General features: G+C 37.7%; 1 protein-coding gene across 1 annotated transcript in view; it reads left to right on the forward strand.

Annotated features, from left to right (window-relative positions):
• Window positions 1-26,260, forward strand: part of LOC150095133 (uncharacterized) — a 489,238-nt gene that overhangs the window by 134,243 nt on the left and 328,735 nt on the right. The window lies entirely within an intron of this gene.

The raw sequence follows: 26,260 nt of genomic DNA on the forward strand, positions 1-26,260 counted from the left end.
TAAACACACTCAAATTTTCTGCAGACACCACACTCTCAGGCAAAGCATTCCAATCATTCACAACTGTGAATGAAAAAAACCTGCTTCTCACTTTCATACTCACACCCTCTTTATACAGTTTCCAGGGATAACCTCTGGTTCTCCCCGGATCTCCCAATGTTTTCTGTAGAACCTCTCTAACATTGATCCTATAACAACCCCTTACCAGCTTGTAGGTCTCTATCATATCTCCCCTCTTCCTTCTCTCCACCAGACTCTGCAAATTACATCTTCTCAATCTTTCCTCATACTCGACATTCCAGAGGTCAGAAACTACCTTCGTCAGTTGCCTTTGGACCCTTTCCAACATCTCTTCATCCTTCTGAAAACTCAATGACCAAATCTGGGCACAATAGTCCAGGTGTGTGGCCTAATCAAAGCCTTATACAATGGAACGAGAATCTCCCTACTTCTACAAGTCAGTGTCCTCCGCATCATTCCCAGAAGCCTTTGTGTTGAAAGTTTATTTTCCACTTCGTTAGACTATAATAAATTTAGTTTAATCCTTTATCCAAGTGTTAGCAAACAATGCTTGCTCCTGAAGTATTTTCAGCACTGAGGCAACTTGTAGCAAAGGTGGACCAAGCTCTCAATCACTCCTGTCTCAGTATCTCGTATAATGTAAAGTACATCTCCTTGTGGATATGCATTAAGGGAAGGGCCACTACCCAGACCAAGTGTTAGCAAACTTTGTTTGCTAACACTTGGATAAAGAATTGAACTAAATTTATTATAGTCTAACCAAGTGTAAAATAAACTTTCAATATCTTTCTCTGAATCCAGAGTAATTTAATTTTAAGGTGGTACACATTTTGGCAACTCATATAGGTAAATATGACCTCTCCATTGCTTCTCCCTTAGTATAACCACATGGGTCTGCCTCCCACTAACGAGACCTCAATAAAGGTCGAAACTGGTCTGGGTAGTGGGAATTTCCTTAATGCATGGCACATTATACATATCTGCAAGGAGATGTGCTTTGCATTATAAGAGATACTGAGACAGGAGTGATGAGAACTTGGCCCACCTTTGCTACAAGTTGCCTCAGTCATGAAAATACTTCAGGCGCAAACTTTGCACTTGGATAAAGGATTAAACTAAATTTATTAAAGCCTTTGTGTTGTCTTCACAATTTTGGCTATGTGTCCCCTAAATTTCATATCCTTATCCACTATCACCCCCAGATCTCTTATTTCCTCCACCTCCAACAATATATCTTCACCAAGCGCAAATTTTGCATCCCATTTTTGTTTTACAAATTTTAAAACCTAACATTTTACAATATTGAACTCATATCCCCATTCCAGTGCCCAATCACTCAATTTATTCAAGTCTTCTTGTAAGGCCACAACATCTTCTCTACTCTTCATCATCTGAATATCTCCATTGAAATCTTCACCAACATCATTAATATAGAATTTAAACAGCAATGACCCTAAAACAGACCCCTGAGGCACACCACTAGTAACTTTCCTTTTTCTGGATATCGCTCCCACATACATAACTTGTTGATACCTATCAGATAGCCAGTCTCCAATTCAACGCACCAATCTAATATCCAACCCCCATCAACTCCAGTTGACTATCAACTTATGGATTTGACTATCCATAAGTTGATAGTCAAACTTTTATTCTAAAAGTTTGAATATCAACTTATCATGCAGTAATCTATCAATCTCTCTCCACAACACCTTCTGCAAAATCTAAGTATATTACTGTGTATCCTTCTCCTCTATCCATGGAAGCAGTCACCTTATTGTAATAAGTAAGTATATTCTAAAATATGATTTCCCTTTAGTAAATCCATGCTGTTCATGAAAGATAATAACATTGTTGTCAACCCACTTCTGAATCCTAGTTCCCACACGCTTCTTCAACAACTTCACTACAACACCTGACACACAGATCGACCTGTAGTTTGATGCTTGAGTTCTATCACCTCCTTTATAAAGTGGCACAATCTTGCCCTCCTTCCACTTCTTAGGAACTAGACCCAGTGCAAGACTGGTATTAAAAAAATATGTCAAGGCTGGTGTCAACTCCCTGGCACATTCCTTCAGAATACGTGATGATATATTATCAAGTCCCACAGCCTTATTTACATCTAGTTTGCTTGACTCCCAATACACATCTTGCTCACTTACAGTCAGTAAGTGAGCAAGATGTGTGTCTCAGTCTCTCTTCACTATCATCAACTGCTCTTAATTTCTCCATGAAGTCACATTCACAAGATTGAAAGATCTTTATGAACTGCTCATTAAATATCTTCACCACACACCTTCTGCAACAGCTGTCTTTATACCATTTTCTCCAATCAATGTCATCCTTCCATAATTATTCTTTCTTTTGCTGGTTACATATCGAAAGACCTGCTTAAGATTCTTTTTGGATTCATTAGCTAACTGCTGTTCATACCTCTCTTTAGCTACCCTCACCAACCAAGTCATCCGCCTTGCCTGGTGTTTGTAGTCCTCATGGAATTGGTTATTTCCACTTCTCTTATGCTGCCTCCATAATGCCCCTTTTCTCTATATTGCATGCTTAATCTCTTTATTCATCCATTTCACACCTACCTTATTTAACCTTCTCACCCTTGGAATACATTTAGACATTTCATCTACTAGATAGTTTTTGAAAATCCCCCAATCTGCATTAATCTTTTTTCCAGCTAACTCTTCATTCCATGTTCCACTTGCAAGCTGTCTCCTGAGCTCTTCATAATCACCCACCCTTGTAGTTCCACATATTAAATTTTCTTACAGAGGTCCTCACACTGCTGGCAACCACCCAGGTAATCACCTCATGGTCACTGTCACCAATTGGATGGGTGATTTGACACTTCATTTATAATTACATCCTCTGATGAGATGACCAAATCCAAGATCCTCAATTCCCGTGTGCCCTCTGTTATATACTGTCTGGGATAGTTTTCCCTGAAAAACTCAAGAAACTCATTTTCTTTTCTTCCAGTTACTATCTCATCATTCCAGTCTATATTGCCATAATTAAAATTGCCCATAATGATCACTCTTTTCTTATTTGCTTGGCTAATTTGATTATACATTTCATAGTCACTACCATCCATATTTCCTGGTCTATAACAACATCCAACCAAGTATTTCATTCCATTCACCTCTATCTCACACCATACTGCCTTAAAACCACTAGCACTATTTCCCTCTTGCATCTCTACTTCCTATGGATATAACTCTTTGTCTATCATCAATAGCACTCTCCCTCCCTTTTTACCCCTTCTATCCCCACGAAATCCATCATATCCTTCCATCTCTATTCCTTTGAGGATGTCGTTGTCATCTAATAATGTGTCACTTATTCCAACAATTCATGATCTTTCATGATCTTTGCATTCCAAAGTGCAGAACCTTATGCTTTGCACATTAAACTGGCAACCATTATCATTTGTGCCTACTGTCAGGCTAATTTAAAGCTATAATATTGTAAAAACTAAACAACTTACCATGACATTGCTTTTCAAGAATTGTGTAGAAATGCAGAAATTTCTTCATTTTATCTTATTATGATAGTTTCTCTTTTATTTCATGTCATTGTGAGAAGTATTGTATGAGGGAGGCTGTGAAAGAATTATTAAAAGAAGTAAAAAAGAAGAGTGAGAAGATGAAGTTTGTGAGTCTGTTACCATGCTATGAGAGAGCAAACTGAGAAGGAGGGTGATGATAGCTAATGAATCAATATGCAGGTTGTGCGGAAGGAATGATGTAGAGTTTGTAGACCTATAGCCTGAATTTGATGGATGGAAAGATTTGTTGATGAACTGTACTTAAATGGATTTGGAGTTAGATGTTGAGAGAACTTTGTTCATTTAGGGTGTGTAAGTGCAAAATTAGGAAAAAAAATATAGATTAGGGTGGAAGCAGATGTGTGTGTGTGCGTGTGTGTGTGTGAAGGCACCCAAGAAGTGAGCGAGTGTGAAAAATGAACAAAAAGGACAGAATCTAGTCTCTCAGGCAACACTATTGAATGAGGTAGTCAATTCAGAATGTAAAGGTGGTTGGGGGGGGGGGACCTAAAGGGATGCTACAGTTTCTATATACTAATGCTAGAATCATCAGGAATAAGAGATAGGAGTTTTTGCCGTTGGTTAGTGCTACCTCACCAAAAGTTGTATACATTAGTGCGACTTTGCTAACAGCAGATGATGTAGTTATAGATATAGAATTTGATGGATTTAGTATTTTCAGGTAAGATAGAGCAGACAGCACAGGGAATGTGTACTACTGATGAGAGAAGATGAACTGCACCCAATAAATTAGGAGCAGTCAGGCAGATGGCAGTTTTTTGAGTCAGTATGGTGTGAGATTATGGCCAATAGGACAAAATATAAAACTGGTTGCTGCTATAGGCCAGGGGGATGCCAGGGATGATGTGGAAGACATACATCAGCAGATTAATAGAATGATGCAAGTCAAGTAATTATTATGGGGGGGGTTAACTTTGGAGACATACATTGGAAGGAGGAAAGATCACATGGTAGGAAGGAAATGGGATTTATAGACTTACTAAAAGATGATTACTTAAAGAGCAGAATGTAACAGAGGGGACTTGGGGTACAAAAGTACAGGATCAGAAGACCTGTCATAACTAAGGTGGCTACATTGCCTCCGTTGGGGAAAGTGATCATATGGTCTTCACTTTACAGGTAGCAAAACATGGAAATTCCAGTGTGAAGGGGTACAAGGCAGGTAATTATGATACATTTTGGAGGCAGCTTGAAGCAGTACCATTGCATAAAGAACTGCAAGGGAAGAATGTTCACAGTGCATGAGGGAAGGACAGTTAAAGGGTATCTAGAGGAAGCAATACCACATCACAGCTGGTACATGGTTAAACTGGCAACTCTGCTATATACTGTGTTTCAAAAGAGATTCATGTGGGAATTCCAAAGCTCTGTTTTTTAGATTTTTTTGATCTAAGAAGAAATAGTAATTTCCTTTTGCAGCAGAAATGATCACCTACGGTAATATGTCGAATGAGAGCCAGTTTTTAGAGTATATTAGGAAGTGCAGAAATGAAGTATAACTTGTATATTGGTATGGTTCAAGTAAAAGTAAGACTGTTCATGGCAGAAAGATTTTAATGAATATTGATGGTAGGAAGGTAGCTGAATCAGGCAAAATAGTAGAATTACTAAGTGAACATCTTGCAAGAGTATATCATCCAGGTAAAGATATTGAATTTACAACAGAGGCAATGGCTTATATGGAAATTGAGGTAAATGAACTGGAGGTGCATAGCATATTACAGAATCTTGATATGAATACAGATATGGGATTAGATGGTGTACCAACTCAAGTCTTTCTCAAGAAGGTGCTAAGGAATTGGCACTGCCTTTGACCACATTGTTTATATAAGTCTCAGGGTTGGTCCTAAAGGGGTGAAAAGATGGGAAAATAATCATAAATATTGTATAAAGGAGGTTCAAAGACTGATACAGCAGATTACCAACCGGTCATCATATCAGGGGTCTTAGTCAGGGTAGTGGAGAAGTTGGTGAAGAGTGAAATGCATAGACAAAATTGGAATACTATACAGGGTGGGAGGACACAGTTTTGCAAAGGACAGGTCATGCCTCAGTGACTTACTCATATTTTATAATAATGACAGCTGAGTTGGATAATACGCCGCTAGAGGGCTACACGGTATGTAGTGTTTTCAGAGAGCTCCCGAAAGCTAAGTATAATTTTGAGTGAAAATTGGAATGTAGGTTTAAATCATAGCATAATATTGTGTAATTTTGGGAGCTTGTTGAGACTGTGTGATTTTGGTGTGAATTCCATTTAATTTAATTTAATATTTTAATGATAAGTTTCATAGAATAGCATATGGCAGCAATGCGATGTAAGATAATGGCGTCCAAAAATATGACGCCTTTGTTCAAAAACTGTAATGTGCGGGAGTTTGTCCAATGTGATGTCTGTGGGATATATGCATTCCCGAATGTGGCTGGAGTTTGGATTGAAAGTGATAGTGGTGGAAGAATGTGCAGAAAGTGTAAGCAAAGTGAGGAGTTGAAGTATGTGTCAGGTCGTGAGATAGTTATGGTTGAAGAAAGCCAGAATGTGAGTGAAAATAGTGGCTTGATAGGGAATTGCGATGTTGTACAAGATGGCAATGAGAGTGGTGATCAAAGAAAGAGTGAAAGCAACTATACAGAGAGAGAAAATGGTTTAAATGATGAAAAAAAATTGGAATTATTTGTAGGGAGCGAGATCGCTAGGTTGCGCTCAGTGATACAAAATGCGCAGTGGCAATTTGAGCACCTGCAAAACTTTCCAGAGTGATTCGGCTAACGTAAATAAACAAGTGTTTGAAAGGAAAAATAAACATAAGAGTGGGAGAGTTTCTGAAATGAAGGAAAGAGTGTTATATGGTGACTCGTTATTAAGAGGAGTGATAGATGGGAGTTTAACTAAATCGCACTTACCGGGTGCGAAATTTAAGGATGAATTTAAGAATGAAAAGTGAGAGTATTAGAGCGCAAAAACAGAGGGTGAAAGAATTGATAGTTGTGGCGGGTACAAATGAATTGAAACGAGATAAATTTTTTATGAGAGAGGACTTGAAAGTATTGTTAAAGGTAGCGAAAGAAAAGAGTGACAGAGTTAGAATGGTGAGTCTGTTGCCATGGTATGACAGAGAGGAGTTTAGAAGGAGGGCCATAATCACAAATGACATTATGCGCAGGTCATGCAGACGGTGTGGTGTGGAATTCGTGGATGTGTAGAATGAGTTTAATGGGTGAAAGGATTTATACAAGATGGATGGCCTGCATTTGAATGGATTTGGTACACGGAGACTGAAAAAAGTGTTGCTGAATGAAGTGAAAATGGATGTGCAGAACCAGGGAAACTAGAACTACCAAGGAGGTGGGGGAAGTGTATATGTGGACATAAGTGAGACAGTTGAGTGTAAGAATGTATATAATGTATCCGAGCCAGTACTGAGGACAAGAAATCAGAATGGGATAGTTGGAATAACGCATCAAGATAGGGGTGGGACAAAGGGACCACTGCATTTCATGTATACTAATGCCAGGAGTATTAGGAACAAGAAGGAAGAATTTTTGGCCTTGATTGGCTCTTCCTGGCCACAGGTTATTGGCATTAGTGAAACATGGCTGACAGAAGATGATATAGTTAGTGAGATAGAATGTGTAGGTTATAGTGTGTTTAGGAGGGACAGAGAGAGAGAATAAAATGGGAGGAGGAGTGTTATTGATGATAGCTGATGAACTGCAGCCAAGGAGAATTGAAGTTGTATCGCAGGATAGTGAAAAGAGCTCATTTGAGACTATTTGGTGTGAGATTGAGACTGGCAGAACAAAATATACAGTTGGTTGCTGCTATAGACCAGGTGATGGAATAGATGGTGGAGATAGTATGCATAAACAAATTGATGAAATGAGTGGAAGAAGGGTAATTATTATGGAAGATTTCAACTATGGTAACATTGATTGGAAGGAGGAGAGGATACATGTGAGGAAGGAAATGGATTTTATTCAATTATTAAGGGATAACTATCTGAGACAGCATGCAATTGAAAATAGTAGGGGTGTGAGAGTGCTTGACCATAATAGCATCTCAGAATTTGACTATAATGAATATGACCATGTTGCCACCTATTGGTGAGAGTGATTATAAGGTCTTGACCTGTGAGGTGGCTAAAGGTGTGGAATTTTCGATTAAGACAGGGTATATGTGGAATTACTGTGCTGGCAAGTATGACAAGCTTAGGAGATTGCTTGGATCAGTGCCATGGCATGTACAACTGCAAGGGCTAGATGTCGATAGAGCATGGGAAGTGGTCAAGGAGCATTTACAGGAGGTTATGACTGATTGTATACCTAGGGTCCGAATAGCCAAACAAGTAGGGGTTAAATGGATGAATAAAACCATTAAGCTTGAGCTGCAAAAAAAGAAACAACTGCAGAGGAAATTTAAAGAAAGAGGTGACCTGCAGGCACACGAACGGTATAAAGTGCAGGCCAGACGGGTAACGAGTGTGGTAAAAAAAGCAAAAGCGGATTATGAAAGGAAACTAGCTATGCAAGCTAAAGAGAATCCCAAACAGTTCTTTCAATATGCTGCAAGCAAAAAAAAAAAAAACTGTACACGGCAAAATGATTTTAAAGAATGACGATGGTAAGGAGGTCACTGAATCAGTCAATATAGTGGAGTTACTTGAGCAAGCACTTAGTCTCGAAGGTGTGGAAAGAGGGGAAAATAGTTCCACTGCATAAAGGAGGATCAAGACTACCGTTGCAAATTACCAACCGATCAGCATATATTCGTTGTCAAGGTCTTGGAGAAAGTAGTCAAGGGAAAAATACAGAAATGGATTGATGAAAATGGGATACTGTATGGGGGACAACATGGCTTTGTGAAGAGTAGATCATGCCTCAGTAACTTGCTCATGTTTTATAACACAGTGACGGCTAAACTGGAGAAGGGTAATGGATGTACAGTGATTCTACTGGACCTAGCTAAGGCCTTTGACAGGATACCACATGAAATTCTAATCAGTAAACTACAACATATGGGAATGGATATAGGGTTGGTGAGATGGATTGGTGGGTGGTTGATGGAGAGATATCAGAGAGTAGTTTATTCAGAGTAGAGTCCAAAAGACGGCCTGTGACTAGTGGTGTGCCGCAGGGTTCTGTTCTTGGACCACTGCTGTTTAGTTTGTTCATTAACGATATAGGGAAGGATCTAAGAGGAACAGTTCATTTGTTTTCTGATGATGCAAAGTTGGGTAGGGCAATAGTGAATGCAGAATGTCAAAATCTTGCAGGACGACTTGGGTAGATTGGAGTTCTGGGCTAAGAGAATGGATGTCAATTTTAATGTGACAAAATGTAAGGTTATGCATTTTGGGGTGAAAAGATTAGCAGCAGTATTCCACATTGGTGGAACTGTACTCCAGGAGATTGATGAGGCCAGGTACTTGGGAGTGTTGGTGGAATGGGAGATGAAGTTTGGGGGCACATTGCAAAAGTAGCTAAATCAGCTCATCAACTCACTTGGTTGTTGAAAAATACCTTGACGAGCAGAGACAAGCAAGTTACTGTACCAAGCCTTGATAAGACTTCATCTCAACTACTGTGCCCAGATTTGGTCACCTAGGTTCCTTCTTGATGGGGAGGAGGTGGAGAGGATCCAGAGGTGAGTGACTAAGATGATAGCAGTTTTATGGAATGAACCATATGAGAACAGGTTGAATATTTGTGGGTTGCAGAAATTAGTTGATATGCAGAAAAGGGGAGATATGAACAAGACATTCAAATTGCTAAAGGGTTTCTATAGGATTAATTCAGAGGATATTTTTGAGATCAGGACTGGTGGTGGGAGAACTAGGGGACACCTATGGAAGCTGGGCAAGAGTGTGGTTAGCAGGGGTGTTAGAGCTGGGTTCTTTACTTTTAGAGTGGTAAATGAGTGGAATAAGCTGCCAGAGTGTGTTGTGGGTGCTATGCCAGTGAGTGAGTTCAAAGCAAGGTATGATAGATACTGTGAGAATGTCATATAGTTGTGTGGACAGGTTGTTTAGGGCTTCCCTCGATGAGTCTAAGGACTCCCTGGAGTTACCCGTAATAATAATGTTAATGGGTTTACAGTAATACTGCTGGATATTGAAAAGGCATAGAATTCTAATCAATAAAATGCAGCACATGGGAATAGATATAAAGTTGGTGAAATGGAAAAGATGATGGTTAACCTCCCACCCTGCTGGTGTGGATGATATAGTCAGGTCTCCCTAGCTTTTTTAATGGATCAAAACTTTGTCGGCATTCTGCCTTTTATCATGCCATTACCTTCCTCTGCCGTTAATCTTGTTATGGCTATTCTATAGCCATTAGTGGATTAACTGTTGCTGAGTGACCTTTGTGTCCCCCTGTCTTTATGTCTATTGTGTTGCTTAGAATTTCATTTACTGTCCTAAGTTATTTGACCTTTCTTGCCTCTAAAATGATTTATTGTGTCTCTTCTCAAAAATCGAAACGAATTTCACATATGTGAAAAAAATCAATCCTGAAATGACCACTGATCATCTTTTGCAATGAATCTATTTAGTGATAGTAAATTTGGTATACAGTAGTTTATTCTACAAATCAGTCCACCGGAAGAGTTGCACTGATTGTTCTTTCACTTTATGTATAATTATTGAATAATTTTTTTTCGAATTACAGAATTTTCAAATGTTTGCTTTGAAAATATTATGTCAAATATTTATATTTTTAAATAATATTTATTGAAATAAATATGTCCTTTCGCTTTCGTTTCTAGCCAAATAGCATTATACGGATCATCACATTTCAGTTTTAGAAACGATTTTTTGTTATTCATAAAGACAAAATAACAAAAAAAAATGTTAAAATGCTGCATTGCATTACTCGGTTTCCGATTGTGTGTCTTTTTGGTATCAAAAATTTATATCCAATAATATTTTAGCAGTGATTCTTCGCCTTCATCATTTATTTATTTATTTGTATTATGCATATTACGATAATATCTAGTGCATATCCTCGTAGATATATCATTCCGTATATGATAAATATCATATACGGAATGATTCAAAATATTTGCTCATTTTGAAGATTTTCTAATGCTTCCCCCCCCCCCCTTATCTCTCCTGGAACTGAATTGCATAACTACTCTAAATTTCTATACAGGTTTGAATACAGGTTTGTAAGCTTTTCTAGACATCATTCAAAATCAATTACTTCATTTTACCATTTTGACAAAAGATATACGGCAATCAGATTGTACCGTGAAGCTTCTAATTCTGTTCTATTTATTTGCAATCTAAAACCAGCTGTTCTACTGTCCACTGAAATTATGTGAAATTTTAGAAATAATATGCTATATTTTCACCATGCAAAATTGCTTATATGCATACCACACAAAAGAAAGTTCAGTAGTATTATTTTTGTTTGTTTTTCTTTAAAAAAATCTAAATATTACTTATGCTGCTGGAAGCTATTTCTGAAGTAATCTACGTCTTATAAATACTTGGTAATATCCTCGTAGCTGGAGGAAAAGTTGAAGGCTTATTACTCTCAGTGCTATTGAGAAGAAAGGGGAGAACACTAAAGTTGCACTAAAGTGCCTCAGGCTGTGGTGCAGAATATGTCAAGAATGTCTTGTTTCCTTTACAATTGTTGATTACCTATATCCTAACAGAAATACTGACATTTCGTTTACATGCTTATACATTATTTATGCTAAAATAATTGCTTAATTTATAATGATCAGTTTCACTTTTATTATCAAAAATTAGAAATTAAATCATACAATTATCTTGAAAAAGAGGATTTGAATTATTTTCAAAGAAAAGGTGCATATGCGTTTCATAATCTTCTTTTTTTTGGGGTGGGGGGTATAGACCTAATCAATCTGCGGATATTTCAGATAATTTATTTCATAAATCGTTCGCAAGACAGCTGTTACAAACGTAAATCACTTGGGGAACATACCCATTCATTTTAGTGTAAAATAGTAGCAAAGGTTCAGTTACTTTAGATATGTTATCTAGAAGAAAATGTTATGTCTGCTGAGATTAGAATCTTACATGAATAATTTTTCTGACATGATTTCTCTATTCGTTATAATGTAACCAATTTCCAGATTTTTTACCTCCTGCAGACTCCAAGTTATATGCAGTGATTTCTTCTTTGTACTATAAGAAAAAAAAATCAGATAACAGAAGAAAAATATGTAGTATTTTCTTTTCCACTGGCTGAAATTATAATGTTCTTTCTTTGTGTTTTGAAGAGAAAGTGCAAATGACTTTTTTCTTACTATTTTTGCCATTATAACATCTCATATAATTATAAGAGTGACATTTTACCGTTTTTCTCCCACACGAGAAACAAAAATAAGGTAGTAATAATATTGTTGATTATGTCAAACTTCATTGTAGCAGAAATTTTTATTACAAAATTTTGTAATATATATCTCCCCGAAACAAGAAATTTGGAACCCATATCACATCAATGTCGAGTGTTGGCAAGGTGAAAATGTTCCCGTTATTATTTATATATTTCATTTACTAACTAGGAGGGGATATGCCCCCCTCCCCGTGTTCCGGTCTGATAGGCCCGGAGTTATCACAAGGAGGGCATATCCCCTCCTTGTGATAACTCGAAAGGGGGTTCCGCCCCTGAATTCTGATGACTCGAATTTTGAAGACTCGACACTCAGGGTAGCCTCTGAGTTTCAAAACGTTTCAAAAAACATGACATAAAAAGGCTTATCATTTTATATATATATAGGGTAGATTTTATTTGACCACGCGGTTAGCCTAGTGGCTTTGCGCTTTACAACCATATGCCTGGGGAAGGAGTGTCCCAGGTTCGATTCCCGTTGTAGACGTGAGGAATTTGAGGATCTTCCTCAGGCATAGCCAAGTTAGCCGGTCTTGGGTGCGGTTAGTAGGGTTTTTTCCGCCAGTTTATCTGGCGTTTTTCATCCCGCAAACAGGCAAACCGGGCCCATGAACATACGCCTCTACAGTCAAAAATATATCCCCCCCCAGCGGTAGACCAGGCGACGGGTCAGTTGGGAGTAGTACTAACCAGAAGTCGCATCTAAAGTAACACGCGGACCCTGCATGGGAAGCGGGAATAACGCATAGTAGAAGAAGAAGATAGGGTAGATTTTATTTCATTATTTTTTATTGTTTTGGTGAAATACTTTACCTGGAATACCCTTTCCAGAGGAACTGGAAAGAGTATTCCAGTTCCTCTTATATTTTATTCCTTCGAAAATATCATTCTGTGTCATAAAAAGAACATAAAAATTCGCCTTCAAGATGAAAAGGAAACAGTTCATTCAGGTATCCCTCTATCAATATTTGTAGTCCTGAAAAGGATTGTTTTGATGGCCTTGAAAACAAACATTTTTTATTTCATACTGTTCAGAATTTAAAATTCTTGAACAGTGTGGAACACCTTGAAGCAAGGGTAAACACACAAAGTAGTTTTACACTCAGGGCACCAGATTTTTGTTTCCTTTATGATATTTTTTTTATTACATACATAACATTTGCGTGCAGGTTTTTTTTTATTAGCCGTTGGTGGTAGATTTTCGGGATAATGGTTGGAGTTAGCAGCGTTCACCTCAGATGTCTGGCAGGATTTCCTGTTTTTCTGCTTGCTGAAGAAGGCGCATGTGCATGCAGCAATGCTTTCGCAATTTCTATTCTGTATTCTAGATATGTTATGGTAAGCAAACAGTTTTTCTTGTGCCGGAGGAAACTGTTCCAAATAACAAAATCTAATACATGTCCAAACACTTTTTTGTAATATTTTTTATGCTGTTTCCTCATTACAGAGTGGAATAATAGCTGCTGATCGCACCTGTCGACTCCACCCATAGTGTCGTTGTATGCACACACAGCAATGTTTTTCTTTCTTCAAACCATGCTTCTCCACGGATTCCATTGATGGATTGTGCAGGGAAGACAGCAGAAAAACATCTTTTTTGTCTTTCCAACATAGTGCAAAGACTTTCCCTCGCTGATAAGCTCGGATTTCCCCCTTCGATAGCTTTCCTGAAGCCAGATCTGGAGGCATATCTCGCCTTTTTGCATTTACAGTACCATAACTATCTGTACGATGCTGTAAAAGCAAATCAGCGAGTTCAGGACACATATAGTAATTATCCATTGTAATGCAGTAACCTTTCCCCAGTAAAGGGTCTCTCAATATCAGACAATATACATAAATAACATGTATATTGTCTGATTTATAATTTGCTAATTTATAATAATCACCACATAGTTTCAGCATCGAAAAATTAAAGTTATGTGGAACAATTACTAGAGAAAAATAACGAATTAAATAAAAACTGTACCTATGTTTCATAACAGTTTTCGGGTGTGTGATAGTAATGCAACGGGAGGGTTTAAACTATCAGAGGCGAAATAAAGTTCAATTCTATTGTGAAAGGAAATGAAATTTTGATATACATATTTTGAATGATAAAAATAAGCAAATGTATCGCTTACTTTAAAAATTGGAGAATAAAATATCTGAATTATGCAGAAAATATAAATTTAAATCATAACTATTAATTTCATTTTGTAATGACCAATTATAGAATACGATTAAAGAATTTCATGTTATTCTCTATAAAGCAAAGTTGCTCAAGCATATAATACTTCACAGATTTCCTTTAGGAAATCTGTGAAGTATTATTTGATTTCGATGGTTTTGTACAAAAATAAAAATAATATAAACTGGAACGTCGGCAGCCGGTTTTCTTTTCTTTTTTTAAAAGAATATTTCAAATAATTATCGTGAATTAATTTCTTTGAGAATAAAGAAAAATCTTTTATCTAGTAAGCGATTAGAAAAAAATTAGCTCAAAAAAATAAAAAATTAAATTGGTTCTCCAAGGTAAGGCAATATTTAAGTGAAGAAATTATACAAGATCTTTATTTTGTCCAGACATTAAACTTGTATTGTACAATAAAAAGAGAAAACAAAAATATAAATAATTTCTCTATTTTTAGTCTATCCTATATAACTAAAATCCAGTTACCAGCATGGAACAATGAAGTGCGTTTCTTGTTATAGGCAACTGAGAGGCAGCTACGAACGCGAGATAATCCGATTAACCATTCTCTTCAGTGTGAGGGTTTATCACACTTTCTAATGGACATGACAGTCAAATTGCACTTCTTATCCAGGTTCTTTAAACAGGTGGGCTGAAACATATCCAGATTTAGCTGGACGTCTATAGACGTCCTAGCCGTTTGGGAGGTTAATGGAGAGATAGCAGACCACAGTTTATTCAGGAGTAGAGTCCAGTAGAAGGTCTGTGACTAGTGACGTGCTACAGGCCTCTGTTCTTGGGCTGCTACTATTTAATTTAGACATTAACATGTTCGCTGCCAACTACAAGTATACTCGTAGTTGGTAAACCTGCCACACAAGCCAACTACGAGTATACTCGTATGATGCTTACCGCCGGCAACGAGATTACTGTACTGACCTTGAAGAAGTGACAATGCTTGGCTTGTGGAGCTAGCATCAAAACTGTGTATTCTCATAGATGGTATATGCTCTGCACAAGCCAACTACAAGTATGCTCGTATGACGCTTACCGCCGGCAATGAGATTACCGTACTGACCTTGAAGAAGTGAAATTGCTTGGCGTGCAGGAACAGACTATGCCGAAGTATCATGGCAGTGAATGTGTTAACAATATAGGGAAGGATCTTGGAAGAACTATTCAATTGTTTGCTGGATAGACAGAAATGGGATGTAAAATGGGATAGAGCAGTAGTTAATAAAGATAATATTAAAATTTTGCAGGATGATTTGGATAGACTGATAGTCTGGGCAAGGGAGAATGGATGCTGGTTTAATGTGGTGAAGTGTAAGGTCCTTTTTGGGGTGTAAAGATAACCAGCTGTGTACCACATTGATGGAATTGTAATCTAGGAAATGAATGATGCTACGGATATGGGAGTGTTAGTGGATAGGCAGTTAAAGTTTAGAATTCATATTGCAAAGGTGACTAAAACAGCTCATCAGGATTGGTTACTTGGTTACTGAAGAATACCTTGATGACAAGCAGGTTATTATACCTCTTTATTGACTACTACATGCAGAACTGGTCATCTGAATTTCCTGAGGATGGAGACGATCTAGCGGTGAGTAACCAAGATGGCGGCAGATCTGTGGAATGAACCTAATGAGTATAGGTTGAACATTTGTGGGTTACAAAAATTGGTTGACAGTCAGAAAAGGGGTGATAGGATTAAAACATACAAATGACCAAAGGGTTTTTACAATATTAAAATTTTCCGTACAGGTCTGGTGGTGGGAGAACTAGGGGCCATCCTTGGATAAAGCTGTGTAAGAGTGTAATTATCCATGGTGTCAGAACTAGATTTTTGTTTCTTGTCTTGTCAGATGTCATCTCCTTCCAGGAGGTTGACTACCACGAGCTTCCACGATGTACCATTTTGTGCTTCTCTTTTACATTCTTCAAAGGACAAAAAGGTCCAGTCCTTAATATTTCCCATCCAATCTGTTCATTGTCTTCCTTTTCGTATTTTTCCTTGTATCATCTAGAAGTGTTTTTTGTAGGGATTCATGCCTTAGTATGTGACCAAGGTAGGTGGTTTTCCTTTTCTTAATTGGAGAAGAGTCTTATCTTCTCCAATCATCTCTAATATTTCTAAATTAGAGTTTTTTTGGCTGTCCATGGGACTCTAAGAATTATTCTGAGGATCCACATCTCAAAGGCTTTTAGTTTATTTTCACAATATTTTGATATTGTTCAGGTTTCTGCTCCATATAGCAATGTGTTGACCATACGTAGCATTTAGACAGCATTTAGACTAATGAATGTTGATCTAGCAATTTTTATTCTTAATATTTCCTTATCACACTTTCCATTCTCTGTAATTAGTTGACCCAAATATATATAGCTCTCTACTTGATCTAAAGTATTTCCTCTGATCTTAATATTTATGTCAGGTATTTTCCCTTTTTCTCTTGTTACCAGCATGGTTTTGGTTTTTTTGAAGTTGAAATTAAGTCCATATTTTTCACTTAGTTTCAGAGTCTCTTCTAGTAGGTTTTGAAGATCTTTTTTATTTTCAGCTAGCAGTATTGTATCATCTGCATAATCTCAAGTTGTTTATATTCCTGCCTCCTATGCTGATTCCTTTAAATTCTTGTAATTGCTGGAAGATATTTTTAGTATAGAGGTTAAACAATATAGGAAAAAGAACACAGTCTTGTCTGACACCTTTCTTTACTGGGAATTCCTCTGAGGTTTCTCCTGATATTTTTATTGAGGCAGTTTCCTCCCTATATAGATTTATCAGTAATCTGGTATCTTTACCATCTACTCCTAATTTTCTAATGCATTTGATTAGTTGTTCATGTTGTATATTGTCAAAGGCCTTTGTGTAGTCAATAAAACATAAGTAGACTTCTTTTTGCTTCTCCAGATATCTTTCTATAATAGTTCTATTGTTGAAGAGTCCTCTAGTTCCTTTATTTTCCTGAAAACCAGATTGTGTTTCATTAATTTCCAATTTGATTTTATGTTTATTTCTTTCTAGGATGATATAGAACATAACTTTTGCTATCTGACTGATTGTACTCTTCACATTTGATTATCTTCAATTTTTTAGGTATTGTAGGAATGTTGATTGCTTAAAATCTTTTGGCATGTGTCCAGTTTCATATATTTTGTTACATATGTCAGTCAGTGATCTTATAGCCTTATTATTTAGAGACTTTAGATATTCTGCCATAATTCCATCCATTCCTGGAGCTTTTCCTGATTTCAATTTCCTAATGGCATTTGTTACTTCCCAGGTAAGAATAGTAGGCCGCTCCCTCCAAATCTTGCAATGGCTTATCTAGTCTATCATGATTGTAGAGTTCCTTTGAATACTCTACCCATCTATCCCTTATTTTGTCTTTCTCCATTAAGATGTTTCCACTGGCATCTTCAATGCAATGAGAGCCTATCCTTTTGTAAGATTTGATAGTTATCTCCCTAACTTTTTTTCATGAAGTTCTCTAGTTTTGTGCTTTTTGTCCAAAAGTTCAATTTTCTTGCATTTGTTGTTGAGCCATAGTTCTTTTGCAATCCTACATTCTTTCCTGATCTCTTTGTTTAAGTTCTTGTATCCAGGACGATTTTTTGTGTTTCTTTCTTTCTTTCTTTCTTTCCTCCATTTTCAGTATCTTGTCATTCATCCAGGGTTTACTCATATTCTTCTCAAACTTGGGAAGTGTTTGTTTTACTCCCTTTTTTATGCCCCTCTTTAAATTTCTGCCATCTATAATCAATCTCATCTTTAGGGTAAGGATACTTGGTGGAATCAGGAACGTTAGCAGAAGTGGATTGTGCCAGTTCCTTTAAAAATTTATGTGGCAGAAGGAAACAAAATTGAAAAAATGAAAGAAACCAGAAATAGCGTGACAAAAGGATCGAAAGTGGGAAAAAGGGAAAGAATGAATGAAAACGAAAGCTGTACGCATGGACCGAAAGTACAGAAACTCAAAAGGATGAATGAGAATGAAAGTGTGAAGTGGGAGTCGAGAGTTTGAAAATTAGAAAGATTGAATGATAAAGAAAATGTGATGCGAGATTCGAAAGTTGAATTGGGTTGAATGAGGCAAGAGATGTGGATGCGGAGTGAAATTAAGGAAATTCGGGTGAAAACGATTAAAACAAATCAAGTAGGTACGAAAGACGAGCGAGTGGCGTTGTATGGCAACTCCATTATTAAAGGTGTGCTGGATGAGAGGATGCACAAGGTATGTCTTCCAGGTGGGAAAATGAGTAGAGTTATTGAGGCATTGGATATGAGGAGGGAGCGAACAAAGGAGTGATGGTTTTAATAGTTACGAATGACTTAACAGAAGACCAAGAGCATGTCAGAATGGATATCAGGAGGCTGCTTAGATGGATAAAAGAGAATAATGTGAAAGGAAGAGTAGTAAACGTGTAGCCTAGGTATGACTGTGGTGAGATGAGGCAGAGAGAAAGTATTATGAATGGTATGTTGGCTGAAACGTGTGAGGAGGGGAGTACAATTTGTTAATGTGTGGAATGAGTTTGAAGGACAAAGTGAACTGCATGGTAGCAATGGACTGCATTTGAGTGGTTATGGTGTGAGTCACTTGGAGAGACTGTTGCTGGAAGGTAGAGAAATGAATATAGAGAATGAATTAGACCAAGTCAGAAGTGACGTGGAAGAGCAGGAGAGTATGACACGAGAGATTGAAGAGGTGGTTATGAATGAGGAAGTAAGTGGCATGAGTATGGAAAATGAGAGAATAAGTGTGCAAGATGGACAGGGAAACAGGGAGGCTCAGGGTGGAAACAAGTACCCCATGTGTTTCAGGGCTACACAAGTAGTACCCAATAAGAGGATGTGAGAGCATGTGTAGACAGGAAAGGAATGGGGTGACCTGGATCAAGAGGAAACAGATATGGAATTAGAACCCTCTTCAATTCCAGTGAGTGGAATTGAAGAGCGTTCTCAAATGCATAAGCAGAAAGGGAAATAGGCCCCAGTTGAGCATGGAGAGATCACATCGAATGAGAGTTATCAGTGGAACTAGCTGTAGATTCAGGAATGAGCCTGTTGTGTTTATATACAAATAAATGCTAGAATTGTAAGAAACGAGCAGATGAAATGTTTGCGCTAATTGAGTCTGTTCACCCAAAAATTGTTGGAATAAGTGAAACATGATTAGATGAGGACGACATCCCACAGGAATAGAGATGGAAGGATATCATATGTTTCATGAGGATAGAAGGGATAAAAAGAAAGGGGGAGTGCTATTGATGATAGAAAAAGAGTTATGTCCATACAAAGTAGAGATGCAAGAGGGAAATAGTGCCAGTGGTTTTGAGGCAGTATGGTGTGAGATAGAGGTGAATAGAATGAAATACTTGGTGGGATGTTGTTATAGACCAGGAAATGTGGATGGTAGTGACTATGAAATTTATAATCAAATCAACCAAGCAAATAAGAAAAGTGTGATCATTATGGATGATTTTAATTATGGCAATGTAGACTGGAAGGATGAGATAGCAACTGGAAGTAAAGAAAATGAGTTTCTTGAGTTTTTCAGGGATGACTGTCTCAGACAGTATGTAACGTGAGGATTGAGGGTCTTGGATTTAGTCATCTGATCAGAGGATGTAATTTTAAATGAAGTGTCAAATCATCTGCCATTTGGTGACAGTGAACATGAGGTAATTATCTGGATGGTTACCAGCATGTGAGACCGCTGTAAGAAAATGTTATATGTGGAACTACAAGGGGGGGGGGTGATTATGAAGAGCTCAGGAGACAGCTTACAAAGTGGAATATGGAATGACGAGTTAGCTGGAAAAGATATTAATGCAGATTGGGAGATTTTCAAAAACTATCTAGTAGATTCAATGTCTAAATGTATTCCAAGGGTAGGAAGGTTAAATAAAGTAGGTGTGAAATGGATGAATAAACAGATATAGCATGTGACATAGAGAAAAAGGGCATTATGGAGGCAGCATAAGAGAAGTGGAAATAACCAATTCCAGGCAAGGAGGGTGACTTGGTTGGTGAGAGTACCTAAACAGAGGTATGAACATCAGTTAGCTAATGAAGCCAAAAGAATCCTAAGGAGTTCTTTCGATATGTAACCAGCAAAAGAAAGAATGATTATGGAAGAATGACATTGATTGGAGAAAATGGTATAAAGACAGCTATTGCAGAAGGTGTGGTGGAGATACTTAATGAGAAGTTCATAAAGGTCTTTCAATCTTGTGAATGTGACTTCATAGAGAGATTGAGAGCAGTTGATGATCTGGAAGAGAGACTGACTGTAAGTGAGCAAGAGGTGTATTGGGATCACACTAGATGTAAATAAGGCTGTGGTTCTTGATAATATATCACCACATATTCTGAAGAAATGTGCCAGGAAGTTGACTCCACCTTGACATATTTTTTTAATACGAGTCTTGCACTGGGTCAAGTTCCTAAGGAGTTGAAGGAGGGTAAGATTGTGCCACTTCATAAAGGAGGTGATAGAACTCAAGCATCAAACTATAGCCCTATCTGTGTGTCGGGTGTTGTAGTTAAGTTGTTGGAGAAGCTTGTGAGAACTAGGATTCATAATTGGGTTGACAACAATCGTGTTATCTTTGATGGACAGCATGGATTTACTAAAGGGAGGTCATGTTTAGTTATTACAATAATGTGACTGCTTCCGTGGACAGAGGAGAAGGATACACAGTAATATACAGTCATACCCCGACTTGCACGAATCCGGAGTTACGCAGTTTCTTATATGTACGTATTCCCTTCCCGCTACACGCCTCACCACTAGTCATATCTTTCCAGCGCCGGCTGCATTCGCCAGTGTCGCACATGCTGTGAACAAGCACTGACGTGTTTCGAGTGGGTTCCATTCGTACACCATTTTTATAGTCCACAAACCTTGCAATTGTTTAATGTTATGTTCTTGATAAAAATTTTATCAGATTATTTTTTATTTGTTAAAATGTCGACCAAAAGAAGCAAGTCCGATTCCTCTACACCTAGCAAGAAAAGAAAAACATTGACTTTGGAAACAAAACTCAACATTATTAAGGATTTTGAATGCGGAATGAAAATTTGTGAGCTAGCAAAGAAGTTCAATCTACAGGAATCCACAGTAATCATAACAATCATAAAAGAAAGGTTTACAGATTTTGGAGGACAAACATTCCAATGAGGAACGAATTGTAGCCACAAGGCAAGGAATAAAAAATTCATCAGCTTGCTATGAAGAAATTTTGCGTGACAAGAAAAAGATATTATGCCTTCAGACGAATCTATTAGATTTTATGAAACCATCGACATCGAAATAACTTTTTTTTTTTTTATGTACAAAAAACTACAATCATGATTATATTTCTTTTAAAATATAGGTGTTTTTGTAAACCTTTGGTCCCAATTAACTAATATTTTTGTATGCCAGTTTTACTGACATCCTGAGTACTCTGGATGTCAGTAAAGCTCTGGAACTGGATGGTATTTCACCACGAGTTTTGAATGTGCTAAGGAGCTGACAGTACCTCTGACCTGGTTTTTCAATGAAAGTCTGGCTGTGGGAAAGGTGCCCATGGAATGGAAGGAAGGTAAGATAGTGCCATTGCATAAGGGCAGTAGCAGACTGGAAGTGTCTAATTATAGGCCAGTTTGTGTGTCATCAGTAGTTAGTAAGATCTTGGAGAAAGTAGTGAAGGACCATATACAGCATTGGGCAGATGAGGGTAATGTTATCTGTGAGAGTCAACATGGATTTGTGAAGGGACGCTCTTGTTTTAAAAATATGCTAACCTTTTATGATAAAGTTACAAGAGCTTTAGATGAGGGAAAGGCATATACTGCCATTTTCTTAGACTTAGCGAAGGCATTAGACAGGGTGCCACATGATATGCTGATATTGAAGTTGCAGCACATGGGTCTGGATGTCAGGTTGATCAACTGGATTCAGGATTGGATGTCTGATAGCTATCAGAGAATTGTGTATGGTTGGACAGTTTCAAGGAGGCAGAGTGTTACAAGTGGGGTCCCACATGGCTCAGTACTCGCACCTATATTGTTTAACCTTTATATCAATGACATTGTCAGTAGATTGCAAGGGTATATTCAGTTGTTTGTGGATGATGCAAAGCTGGGAAGGATTATTAGTAATAGTGCAGATGCAACAGCGCTGCAAGAGGATTTGAATAAGCTAGATAGATAGGCAAATGAATGGGGGTGTCAGTTTAATGCAGCAAAATGTAAGATCTTGAGGTTTGGGACACATCGATTGGATGCTGCATACTCTATGGGAGGAGTTAAACTGGAGGAAGTAGGAGAGAAAAGAGATCTGGGTTTGATGATTGATAGAAACCTGAAATTTAGGGGACATATTGTAAAGGTAGTGAAGGAACACAGAGGATTGCTACAATAATGAGAAGGACACTGACCTGCAGAGATAAAACAGATTATTCCGTTGTATAAGACCCTGATCAGACCACACTTGGAGTATTGTTCTCAGATTTGGTCCCCAGGATTTGAAGGGGAAAATTAACTGTGGAAAGGGTATAAAGGTGGATAACAAAGATGGTTTCAGGGCTGTACAATGATAGTAATGAGGATCGGCTGAGGGAATGTGGACCGCACAGTTTGGTGGATAGAAGGAGAGGTGTGATTGAGACTTTTAAACTGTTGAGAGGTGGTTACAGGGTTGACACTGGGGAGTTCTTTCACTTGGTTGAACAGCAGGAAGGAGTGATGACAAGAAGCCATCCCTGGAAGTTATGAAAGGAAACTGTGAGCAAGAGGGTGATGAGTGGTTTCTTTGTATTTTGAACCATGGAATGCATTGCCTGATGGAGTGCTGAGAGTGAGAATGGTCAGTGAGGTCAAGGAGTGGTATGATAGACTTTGTGTTTCTTAGGGGGGGCCTCCCCTCGATGAGTCTTGATAGACTTTGTGTTTCTTAGGAAGGACCTCCCATGATGAGTCTTTTAACTTCACGGAGGCCTGAATAATATTAATAATAGTAATAAATTACCTACAAAATTATACCCCAAGTTATGTGAATTCGACTTATACGCTTTTTGTTGGTCCCACCTACCGCATAACTTCGGGGTATGATTGTACTTAGATTTTGAAAGGCTTTTGATAGATTACCACCTGATAAGTTGATAGTCAATGTGGAGTGGATGGAGGTTGGATATTAGATTGGTACATTGGATTGGAGAGTGACTATCTGATAGATATTAACAAGTTCTGTATTTCTGAGTGATATCCAGGAAAAGGCAAGTTACTAGTAGTGTTCCTCAGGGGATCTGTTTTAGGGCCATTGCTGTTTAACTTGTATATTAATAATATTGGTGAAGATTTTGATGGAGATATTCAGTTGTTTGCAGATGATGCAAAGTTGGGACGAACAATGAAGAGTAGAGAAGATGTTGTGGCCTTACAAGAAGATTTCAATAAATTGAGTGATTAGGCAAGAGAATGGGGATGTGAGTTCAATGTTGCAAAATGTAAGGTTTTAAAATTTGGAAAACAAAAATGGGATGCAGAATTTGTGATGGTGAGGATGTATTGTCGGAGGTGGAGGAAATAAGAGATCTGGGGATGAGAGTGGATAAGGATCTGAAATTTAGGGGACACATTGCCAAAATTGTGAAGACAAAAAAGAAAGACTTCTGGGAATGATGCTGGACACTGACTTGTAGAAGTAGAGAGATTCTTGTTCCATTGTATAAGGCTTTGATTATCCCACACGTGGACTATTGTACCGATTTGGTCACCTGGTTTTCAGAAGGATGAAGAGATGTTGGAAATGGTCCAGAGGCGACTGACTAAGGTAGTTTCTAACTTCTGGAATGTCGAGTATGAGGAAAGATTGAGAATAATCAACTTGCAGAGTGTGGTGGGCAGAAGGAAGAGGGGATATATGATAGAGATCTATAAGTTATTAATGAGATGTTATAGAATCAATACTAGAGAGGTTCTACAGAAAATAGTGGGAGATTGCGGAGAACCAGAGATCATTCCTGTAAACTGTCTAAAGAAGGTGTGAGTAGGGGAGTGAGAAACAGGTTTTGCTTCATGCAGAATTGTGAATGATTGGAATGCTTTGCATGAGAGTGTGGTGTCTGCAGAGAATTTGAGTGTGTTTAAAGCACGGTATGATGAGCTGTGTATATGATAAAAGGACCTCCTAGATGAGTCTTTGACTCCATGGAGTCTTGGGTAATAATAATAATAATAATAATTTCTTGATTTTTAAGGGAGCCAAGATCATATTTTTCTATGTTTGTAGGTTTCATTGTTTTCTTTAATTTTATTGCTGCTTTAATGACTACAGGGTTTGTCTGATCTAATATCAGCTGGTGGGTATGTTTTGTGTTGTAAGATGTCTGGAATCCTTTTTTAATCGTTATATTGTCAATCTGGTTCCTACAGCTGACTCCAGGACTTGTCCATGTTTTCTAGGCTCTGGATTCCCATGCAGGAAGAGATCATTTCTGAGCTTATTTTATCATTTAGATCTCCCTTGCGATAGTTATATCACATGATTTAGCATTGTTAAGTGCATTTTGTATGCCTTCATAGAAACTTTCTACATCTTCATCTGGGTAATAAGAAGTAGGTGCATATATTTGGACAATAAAATATTAAAAGGTTGAGCTGCAGTTTTTAATGCAATTATTATTATTATTATTATGTGACACCTCCAGGGAGTCCAAAGACTCATCGAGGGAGAGTGTGCCAACAGCATCGAACAATTGAACCTCTTCCAACTACTAACTGTACTCAAGCTTGCTTAACTTTTTGCGAGCCATCAGTAGCAGAGGCTCTACCAATCAACCAACCTTTGCCGGCAAAAAATGTACCAAAATCCAAGCAAGGATTGGGCAATCTTATTTTAGTACAAATGTACTCTATTCCTATGCCTGTATCCACATGAATATATAATTGAATGACCCTTTCTGTTTATTTTTCCACTATTAGTCCATTTGACTTCACTGATACCAGTAATGTCAATTTCATTGCTTCAAGTTCTTGTATAAGTTTATCTAACTTCCCAGCTTCATATAAGGTCCTTGCATTCCAAGTTGCAAGCCTTAAGAGAAGATTCTTGGTTTTCAGATGTGAAGGATCACGAGATACCCTCCCTGAAGGGTTTAAGATAGCTTTTTCATATGCTGTTTTCATAGTATCTGTCTTAAGTTCCCCAGTTTCTTTCTCTTCTTCACTGTAATGTTCCAAGAAATAAAAGTTGCAGAGAGTCCAACCTTGTTTCTATTGCTTAATCTGACATGGTTCTCTGTTTCATGGTTTACTATGGAAGGTTCCCGTCTCTTCCAAGTGTTGCGAGAGTCTGTTATGGGTGATATGGCTGTAAATTAGTTCAAAGCAAAGTATGAAAAATACTGTGCAAATGTTGAATAGTGCTCGGCATGATATTTAGGACCTCCCTTGATGAGTGTAAGAACTCCATGAAGCAGCTCATAATAATAATAATAATAAACTTCTTATATAGTAATTTAATATTACCTGCATTTATTTGTTTACATTAAATGATGCATGTAGCAATAGGGGAATGGAATTTCTAGAATTCTTGAGGGATAAATGTCTTAGGCAACATGTAACAGAGGGAACAAGAGGTTCAAAAGTTTTGGATTTGGTTATAGCATCAGAAGAGTTGATAATAACTGAGTTGATGCTGAGTGGCACTAGCGTCGCCGTAGCACGTGGCGGTGAATTTGAGCTGTGCAGAAGAAAGTGATTTTTAATCGGTAAATAGTCCGCTTTTTTCCCCGTTTTTCTACGTTTTTGAGTGCTAAATTGTTTCTCTGAATACGAGTGTACTTCAGTGGTTGTTTTTTGGAAGTTAGTTGCTGTCGGGATATAATATATTTTGGTACCGTCAGAATCGAACGCGTAACAGTGGAAGACAAAACGAAGCTAAGTTACTGTATTTAGTTATATTTCATTTTATTTAATTATATTTAGTACTTAAATGTTCTGATGTTTGTACTTTTTTTCCCTCTTATTTATTAATTGAATAATTATTAAAGATTATGCTACTCGGCAGTAAGGAATGATGGTGGATTTAGCAGCAGTCGCAAGTGGCATAACGCCAAGTCCTCCA

Source organism: Typopeltis vanoorti, chromosome 21 (assembly GCF_054136105.1).
Source record: "Typopeltis vanoorti isolate ZY-2024b chromosome 21, IOZ_Tvanoo_1.0, whole genome shotgun sequence".
Taxonomy (NCBI): domain Eukaryota; kingdom Metazoa; phylum Arthropoda; class Arachnida; order Uropygi; family Thelyphonidae; genus Typopeltis; species Typopeltis vanoorti.